This window comes from Mus musculus, chromosome 15, assembly GCF_000001635.26.
Source record: "Mus musculus strain C57BL/6J chromosome 15, GRCm38.p6 C57BL/6J".
Taxonomy (NCBI): Eukaryota; Metazoa; Chordata; class Mammalia; order Rodentia; family Muridae; genus Mus; species Mus musculus.
The window spans coordinates 82,684,278-82,692,339 of record NC_000081.6 but is presented as its reverse complement, the minus strand read 5'-3'; the positions used below and the strand labels follow the sequence as shown (position 1 = coordinate 82,692,339).

The following is an 8,062-nucleotide window of genomic DNA, read 5'->3' as shown; positions in this document are numbered from 1 at the left end:
ATTCCTTTGCTGAACTTAAAAGATAAGACACCACAGTGGTAGGCATCCTCAGGCTGGGGATGGAGCTTAAGAATGAACATTTTTCTTGGATATATGAGGAAGAAGGTTTACGCACACACATCCATGTGCATGCACACAAACATACACACACACACACACACACACACACACACACACACACACAAACGGGAACCCATATGTGCATGTTCAACACCTTGCCCATGTTTGCATAGTGAGCCAGGTTCTATGCTACGTGGGGACGACTACTTCCTATGTGCTCTGTCCCTCTACTTCAGCTTCACAACCGCTATGGTGACGTGTTCAGCCTGCAGATGGGCTGGAACCACATGGCCGTGATCAACGGACTGAAGGTGATACAGGAAGTGTTGGTGACCTGTGGAGAGGACACTGCTGACCGCCCTGAAATGCCCATCTTTCCACACCTAGGCTATGGGCAAAAAGCTAAAGGCAAAGGCTGTGTGGGGGCAGAGATGGCATCAAAGCCAGACAAGGGGGGACAGTGAGCAAAGGAAGGTCAGATCATGATGCAGGTGGTAATGTAGTTAAGCATTGCAGCAGAAAGTCACAGAAATCCATTGTGGAGCCTCCTGAGCATGGTGGAGGGTGGTAGAGACATGTACTGGAGGAAGGGTGAGGTATGGAGGACACCGACAAAGAAGAGAAATGAAGGTGGGAGGGGGCACCAAAGCCAGGTGTCCTTGGTTTTACACAGATGTGTCTGCAGGTGTGGTCCTTGCTCCTTATGGGCCTGAGTGGAAAGAGCAGAGGTGATTCTCTGCGTCGACCCTGTGCAACTTCAGCCTGGGCAAGAAATCACTGGAGCAGTGGGTGATGGAAGAGGTTGGACACCTCTTTGATGTCTTCACTGCCCATGCTGGTGAGTGATGGGTGTGTAGTTCAAGTGGGGGCAGGGAGATATCACCAATATCCTGAAATTTCCTTGCATCTCCACACCCAGGGAGTCCCCTCAATCCTTACCCTCTCTTGGACAAAGCCGTGTGCAATGTGATTGTGTCTCTCATTTATGCCCATCGCTTCGAGTATGGAGACCCTGACTTCATCAAGATGCTAAAAGTATTGAAAGAGAACATGGGAGAAAATATTGGCTTGTTTTCAGAGGTAGGAGCCTCAAGGGCAGCCTCTATAGAATTTCTATGCTGTTCATTTTCCCAGAGGAGGCTGTAGACAAGAGATTTGGAAAGAACACATCTAGAAGTGTCCACCACAGTAATAGGAGCCTGGAGATTGACATACAGCAAAAGGAAGTGAGAAGCTGACCAAGGTCAGGGCTTCTAGAAGCTGAGACCCTGGCCCTCTGCCCACATGGAACATCTGTGAGATTTTCCAGGTAGTAAACTTTTTTGTCCACAATGCAGTAGATAGAGCCTGAAGGCTAGAACTAAGGAGGACTCAGGTGATGGGTGGGAAAAAATAGGCCTGTGTCTATCATGGAAGAGGCTGGAAACCAAGACTGGCTGAGATCAACACTAAGCCCATGTACCCAGGAGCCAGAGAGATGGTCAGAGGGTAGAGGAGCTTGCCAGGCAAGTAGGATGCTTGACTTTCATGAAAGTCATGTGGTTAGGTAAGAACTGACTCTGTACGTTTATCCCAGACCACAACATCTTTGCTATTGCAATAGCACTCCTCAAATCGTGTATACATTGAAATAATACTACTAACAATAATGACAATTATTATTATTATTAGAAATCTTATTTACTCAACTCTTTAAATTAAAGGTAGGAGGAAGTTCTAGAACATTCTATGGCTGTTACAGGTTCTGAACACATTCCCAATTCTCCTACGCATCCCAGGGTTGGCTGACAAAGTCTTCCCTGGGCAAAAGACATTTCTCATAATGGTGGATAAGCTGGTGACTGAGCACAAGAGGACCTGGAACTCGGACCAGCCGCCTCGAGACCTGACTGATGCCTTTATGGCTGAGATGGAGAAGGTGAGAGAGTGTGAGATCTGGTGTTCATTGCACTGACTAACCCAGTGAAACCAAATTGTAACCACCTGAAGTCATTGGGTAGGTATTACTGGGGCACGCTAGCCTCTACACTGACTCTGTTGTCTTGCTCTGTCCTAGGCAAAGGGAAACCCTGAGAGTAGCTTCAATGATGCAAATCTATGTCTGGTTGTCCTTGACCTGCTGGGTGCTGCAACTGTGACCACCTCAACCACACTGTCCTGGGCCCTGCTGCTTATGATCCTGCATCCGGATGTGCAGTGTGAGCCTGGCTGGGGCTGTCAAGAAAGGAGGAGGAGGGTAGAGGCAAACTCCTTAAACTTACTTGGGACACTTGTAGATCCCAGCATTGAGTTAACCCAGACTGCAGTAAGTATGGTTGCCTTATTTCTCCCATGGACCCAGCCCTTAACAGAGAGGTAGTGGATGGACAAGGGGCACCCACTGAAGCATCTTAACTGATGGGAAAATGTCCTTCCAGGCCAAGTACAACAGGAAATCGATGAGGTCATTTGGTATGTGTGGCTTCCAGAGATGGCAGACCAGGTCTGCATGCCCTTCACCAATGCTGTCATTCATGAGGTACAGTGCTTACAGTTACTGGGATATCATCCCAATAACTTTGCCACACAGGACTTCTCGTGACATTGAAGTGTGGGGCTTTCTTATCCCTAAGGTAGGTCTGGGTCTCTCCAGTGTCTAGTCAGTGTTGCCAGCTACCCGCTGACTTGATCTGCCCAGTTAAGAAGGACTAGATTACAGGCATTCCAATTCTCAACTCAAGGGAACCAACATCCCCTGGGTAAATATGGGAATAGAAACAAGAGCAATAACTGCTTTAGAATCCCTACCTAGAAATGCAGGCAAGGTAAAATATGGCAGGAGTGGTTGTAACAGCCACTACCTACAAATACAGGTCACAGTGTGTACATCTGTCCCATCACATTTCCATGTCACAGTATTAATGAAATCTGTGAAGCTTCTGTGGTTAGTTTATATGACAGCATCCAGTGTGTGTGTGGTACAGGCTGTGCCTGTGAATGTCGTGACTAGTAAGGGTCTAGTAAAACTCACCCTGTTCATGTTCACACAATGTGCTTCATGCCAGGGCATGACTCTCATCTCCAACCTGTTCCGTGCTGAAGGATGAGACTGTCTGGGAGAAGCCCCTTCGCTTCCATCCTGAACACTTCCTGGATGCCCAGGGCCACTTTGTGAAGCCTGAGGCCTTCATGCCATTCTCAGCAGGTGCCTCTAGGGTGCCTTCCTGCCTATCTTTCCCTAGGGTGCCTTGGAGGGTGGAGCACCAATCAGGTCCCAGACTGAGCCCTCTTCTACACATAGGCCACAGATCATGCCTGGGGGAGCCCCTGGCCCTCATGGAGCTCTTCCTCTTCTTCACCTGCCTCCTGCAGCGCTTTAGCTTCTCAATGCCAGCTGGACAATCCCTTCCCAGTGATTATGGCATCTATACAATGCCAGTTACTCCAGCACCTACCAGCTCTGTGCAGTGGTTTGCTAGCAGGGGCAGTGGCTCCAGCCATCATCACAGATTGTTCTGACTGATGTCCAATAAACAAGTTTTGTGTCTGAATCTCAGATTCTAAGTCCAACCCTGACTGTTATCTCAATTGTGCCCCAAGACAACAGTCTACAGTCCTTCTTGACCCTCTGTCTCAGTCAAACTTATGGACAAGATTAATGTGGTGATAATAGACTTTATTACTCCAAGAGCAGTGGCCTTCAGTAAAGCACATGGCAGTATGAGGCAGGAAGATGGCAAGTTCAAGGCCTGCTTGGGATCTATAGCCTGGGATACTTAATGAGACCCTTTCTCAGAAAGGGGAGGGGTGGTTAGCCATCTTGGAGTACTGAAGGTAGGAAGGGGGCATGAATGAAATCCTGGAGAGAGGGAAGCATCCTGATGAAGTAGGAGGAGAGGTAGTTGTGCTGATGTTCAGTGCTTGACCCTATATTACACAAAACAAACTATGAATGGGTGCTGGGTTGGTCAAACACTGCAAACTAAAGTCAGACTCAAGGGTTACTGTGAGGAAAATATGTGGTTTGTGCTGGAAACAACACAATTCTTGTTCTTGTGACAATGTTAACATAGGTCCCTAAGACCCCCAAGTGCCACAAATGGTGGTTAAGTCTGTTCTCACAACTAGAAAAGCTGCTGACTTCACACTCAGGCTTGCTGGAATCAAAGGATGTGGGAGAAATCTGCTGTAGCATGTGAGGAGTCAGGAAGATGGCCAGGATCCAACTGTCCTGTGTGTCTGTCAGACCAAGAGGAGTACTCCCTGAAACCATGTATAAAAAAATTTACTAGATGCTACTGACTGGGAAAGTTCACATATTTTGGAGTCTTAAAAGTTTGTGGTCTTATTGGAACCAGGGAGGACAGTCCTAAGGCTTGTGATACCGCACAAGGCTCATTTTAGACTCCATATAATCTGAGGCCAGCCTACAGCATCTCAAGACTCTGACTTACATGGTCTGCCTTGAAACACAGTTACTTTGATTATGATTTTGTGAACAAGAAAATGTTCTCCAATGGGTTCTATTTCAATAGGAATGTTAAGGACATTCCGCCCACAGCTCATCACTAGTCACACTTTTTTTTTTTTTTTTTTTTTTTTAAGAATGAACAGGACCAAACACTCACCATGCTGGGGAAAGTATATGTCATAAGACCTCTCCTTGTGCCTACAGAAATAATCACATCTTTTTCTATATACTTTTCTTAGTCTTACCTCTCCCATTTATTGTATTGAATACCTATGGGTATTAGCCTGCATGCATGTGGTGTTCCCAGAGGACAGAATAGAATATAAGTTTCCCCACGGACTTGGTTTCCATTAGTTGTAAATAGTCCTGTGGGTGCTGGGAGTCAAGCCTGGATAGGCATATCTGAGATGGCATAGAAGATATGACAAAGTCCAGATCTCAGGCTATGATTGTAGATGTGTGATAGAACATTTGCCCAACATCTGTGAGGGCCTGGGTACAATAAGTAACACAACAACACACAAGAAAAGTAGCCTTGTGTGCAGAGACAAGACATGGAGACCTGTGTGCCAGACCTGATTCTTTTAGTTTGATGGGCCTCTCCTTTGGAGGTGTTCTGATCCCTGGCTTTGTTTGCTACAACACTGCAGATATGTGTCCCCCTTACAGGTGGCCTTTAATGTGAAGGTTCTGATCAATGGACAGAGGTTTCTGCTGAAGACACTGGTGTATACCTTTTGTCAGTGTTCATAGTTGCCCACCCAAGCTTCGTGTCCAGCTCTGAAATCAAGAGGTCATGTGGGCAGAGTTGGTCAGAGATGGGCATAGGACTTCAGAAGCAGCAAGTAGTGCACAGTGGTGATGCTATGTGATCAGGTCATTAAGGAAAATCACTGATTTCAAGGTAGAACATGAGGGATATGTGCTGGTGTGTGGCAGCAATGGTTTGGAGAACTCTATGGAGAAACTGGACCAAAGGAACAAGTGAAGGAATGTGGATAGCAGACCACAGAACAGCCATGTATCCTTGATTACATCCATAATGCAAGTGTGCCTGTGTCATTATGATGGATTCTATATGATAAGCCCAGGGAGTGGCATTATTAAGAGGTGTGGCATTGTTGGAGTAGGTGTGTCACTGTGGATGTGGGCTTTAAGTCCTGCATCCTAGCTGACTTGAAGCCAGTATTGTGCTAGCAACCTTCATATGAAGATGTATAACTCTCAACTCAGATTAATTGCATTGACAATGGAAGTGTCAGAGATGCCCATCATAGACTTTGTTCTCTGGTTAAGCTCATGAAGAGCATTTTAAATAAGCACAGCAATCTGAGAAAGAAAAATATAAAATATATGATTTGAGTGTTAAAGAAGCACCAGGACATAAGATGGAGCTGAATCTTGTGTTCAAGGATATTAAATTGAATTAAGGGAGTATTAACCTTAGGGCAAGATCCCACCCAGCTAAAGTTAGATCCAGGCTTGGTAGTACAAACCTTGAAACCCAGGAGGCAAAGACAATCAGATCTCTGAGTTCAAGGCCAGCCTAGAGCAGAGCAAGTTCCGGACGAAGAAAACCTTAAATCCAGGCATAGTGGATCAAACCTTTAGTCCCACTGTTTAGGAGACAGGCATGCAGATCTCTTTGTTCAAAGTCAGTCTACAGAGCAACTACCAGGTTGGCCAAGCTTTCACAGAGAAGGAGGAAGAAAAGAGAAAGCTAGTGAAAATGTAATAGAGCAAAGAAGAAGACCACGTTCCAGCCCCTGCAAGCAGCAGGACTCGGCATCTTTGGTGACGAAGAACTGAATTTATAATCCATAATAAAGGGACTTAAGGAACAATTATAGCTGTTTAGCTGGAGCTAACAAAGTATTGGTGAATAAGAAGAGAGAAGCATCAGTGAGATTAAATCTTGTAGGAATTGTTTTCTGAGAGCACAAAGAAGCTGTGTTCCACAAATAGCCGAGTACTCCTGCAGCAGCTATACTTGATAAGGTGTAAGACTCACCAAAGTGGTACCAGTTTTGAAGGCAGGAAGGGGACATGAAGAGCAGCTGAGGATTGGTACTGTGAGAAGCCATAGAAGGCTATTAGTGTAGGTGCAGCCTCAGTTGCAGTTAACAGTCCAGGAGTGAAGGGGTCATACAGAGTTGAGGTTTGGCACCATGAAGAGAATCTATGGGAGCTGTTGATAAAGCTTACTTGCTGCAGAATACTCCAGGATATTGGAGATGCCAGTACCATGGGATGATCACCAAGAACAGCAGCAGCAGTGGAGTGGATAAATCTGAGCTTAGAGTGCCACAGAGGAGAGAGCTGGAGAAGTGACACCAGCTCTTTAGGGAAGTCCAGAAGATCATGTCTGGATCCAGACACTGAAACAAGAAGCTATAGCATTGAAGTTTCCTTGGAGACCCCAAGATGTTTGAGATGACAGAGCCATGGGTTATCTGCTGAGAAAGGCTGTTAACAGGGAATGGAATCAGTGTAGGTAAAAGAAGTTTGTTGCTGTCAACAAAGATGAAAAAGAAGTTGAAGATCTGAAGACTGCCTTGACAGCAGACATGGAGATGTTTGGAGTTTACCCAACTGGTTTCCTGTATTATTTTGGTTAGTAGAATTAAGTGATTAGAGGAATCTCAGAAGAGACCTTGAACTTTGGACTTTTAACATTGTTGAGACTGCTATAGACTATGGGTCCTTTGAAGTTGGACTAACTATACTTTGCATTATGCTATGTTTAGGTATGGCCCTGATAGACATATGTTTGAACAAGCCTATGGGGGACAGGGAGTAGAATGTTAAGTACTTGCTTGGCCCAGGGAGTGGCACTATTAAAAGGTGTGATCCTGTTGGAGTACATGTGTTACTGTGAGAGTGGGCATTAAGACCCTCATCCTAGCTGACTGGGATCTAGTATTCTTCTAGCAGCCTTCAGATGAAGATATAGAACTCTCAGCTCTGCCTGCACCATGCCTGCCCAGACACCACTATGCTCCCACCTTCATGATGATGGACTAAACCTCTGAACCTGTAAGCCAACCCCAATTAAATGTGGTTCTTTATAAGAGTTGCCTTGGTCATGGTGTCTCTTCACAGTAGTAAAATCCTAACTAAGACACATGTACACTCCTTTAAGCCACACAGGAAAAGCCACAGTATGTTTTGTAGTTCAGTGCTTTCAGCCATCTTGGAATGGTCTTGGAGTTTACTACCGTGGAAAAGGGGGACAACTACTGTCCCTTTTTTTGTTTGTCTCTCTGTCATTGGACATTTGTGAACCATGTAGCTTAGGACATGGATGTCCAATGGCACTTCACGGAGAGTCCTTTGACTCTGTATGTATTTTCAAAGGAAAACTCCTGGGTTATCACCTCCTTAGTAGTTTTGTTGAGGAATTCCTGTACAGTTGTACTCAGTCATGTTTGACATCCTATGAAGAATGCACAAGGCTCTGTCCCCTGGAATTCTGTGTTTCCAGGGCTGTTTTGATAGAACCACAAAGTGTGGTTGTGGCTTCATTGTCCTAATAATAAATGGCAGCGGGCA

The 8,062-nt window shown here is 45.6% G+C and overlaps 1 pseudogene across 1 annotated transcript; it reads left to right on the top strand.

Annotated features, from left to right (window-relative positions):
* Window positions 1-2,281: 2,281 nt before the first annotated feature.
* On the top strand, window positions 2,282-3,590 carry Cyp2d37-ps (cytochrome P450, family 2, subfamily d, polypeptide 37, pseudogene; annotated as a pseudogene). The gene is made up of 3 exons (NR_033515.1): window positions 2,282-2,365; window positions 2,478-2,578; window positions 3,105-3,590. The product of NR_033515.1 is annotated as a cytochrome P450, family 2, subfamily d, polypeptide 37, pseudogene (transcript).
* The last annotated feature ends 4,472 nt before the right edge of the window (window positions 3,591-8,062 follow it).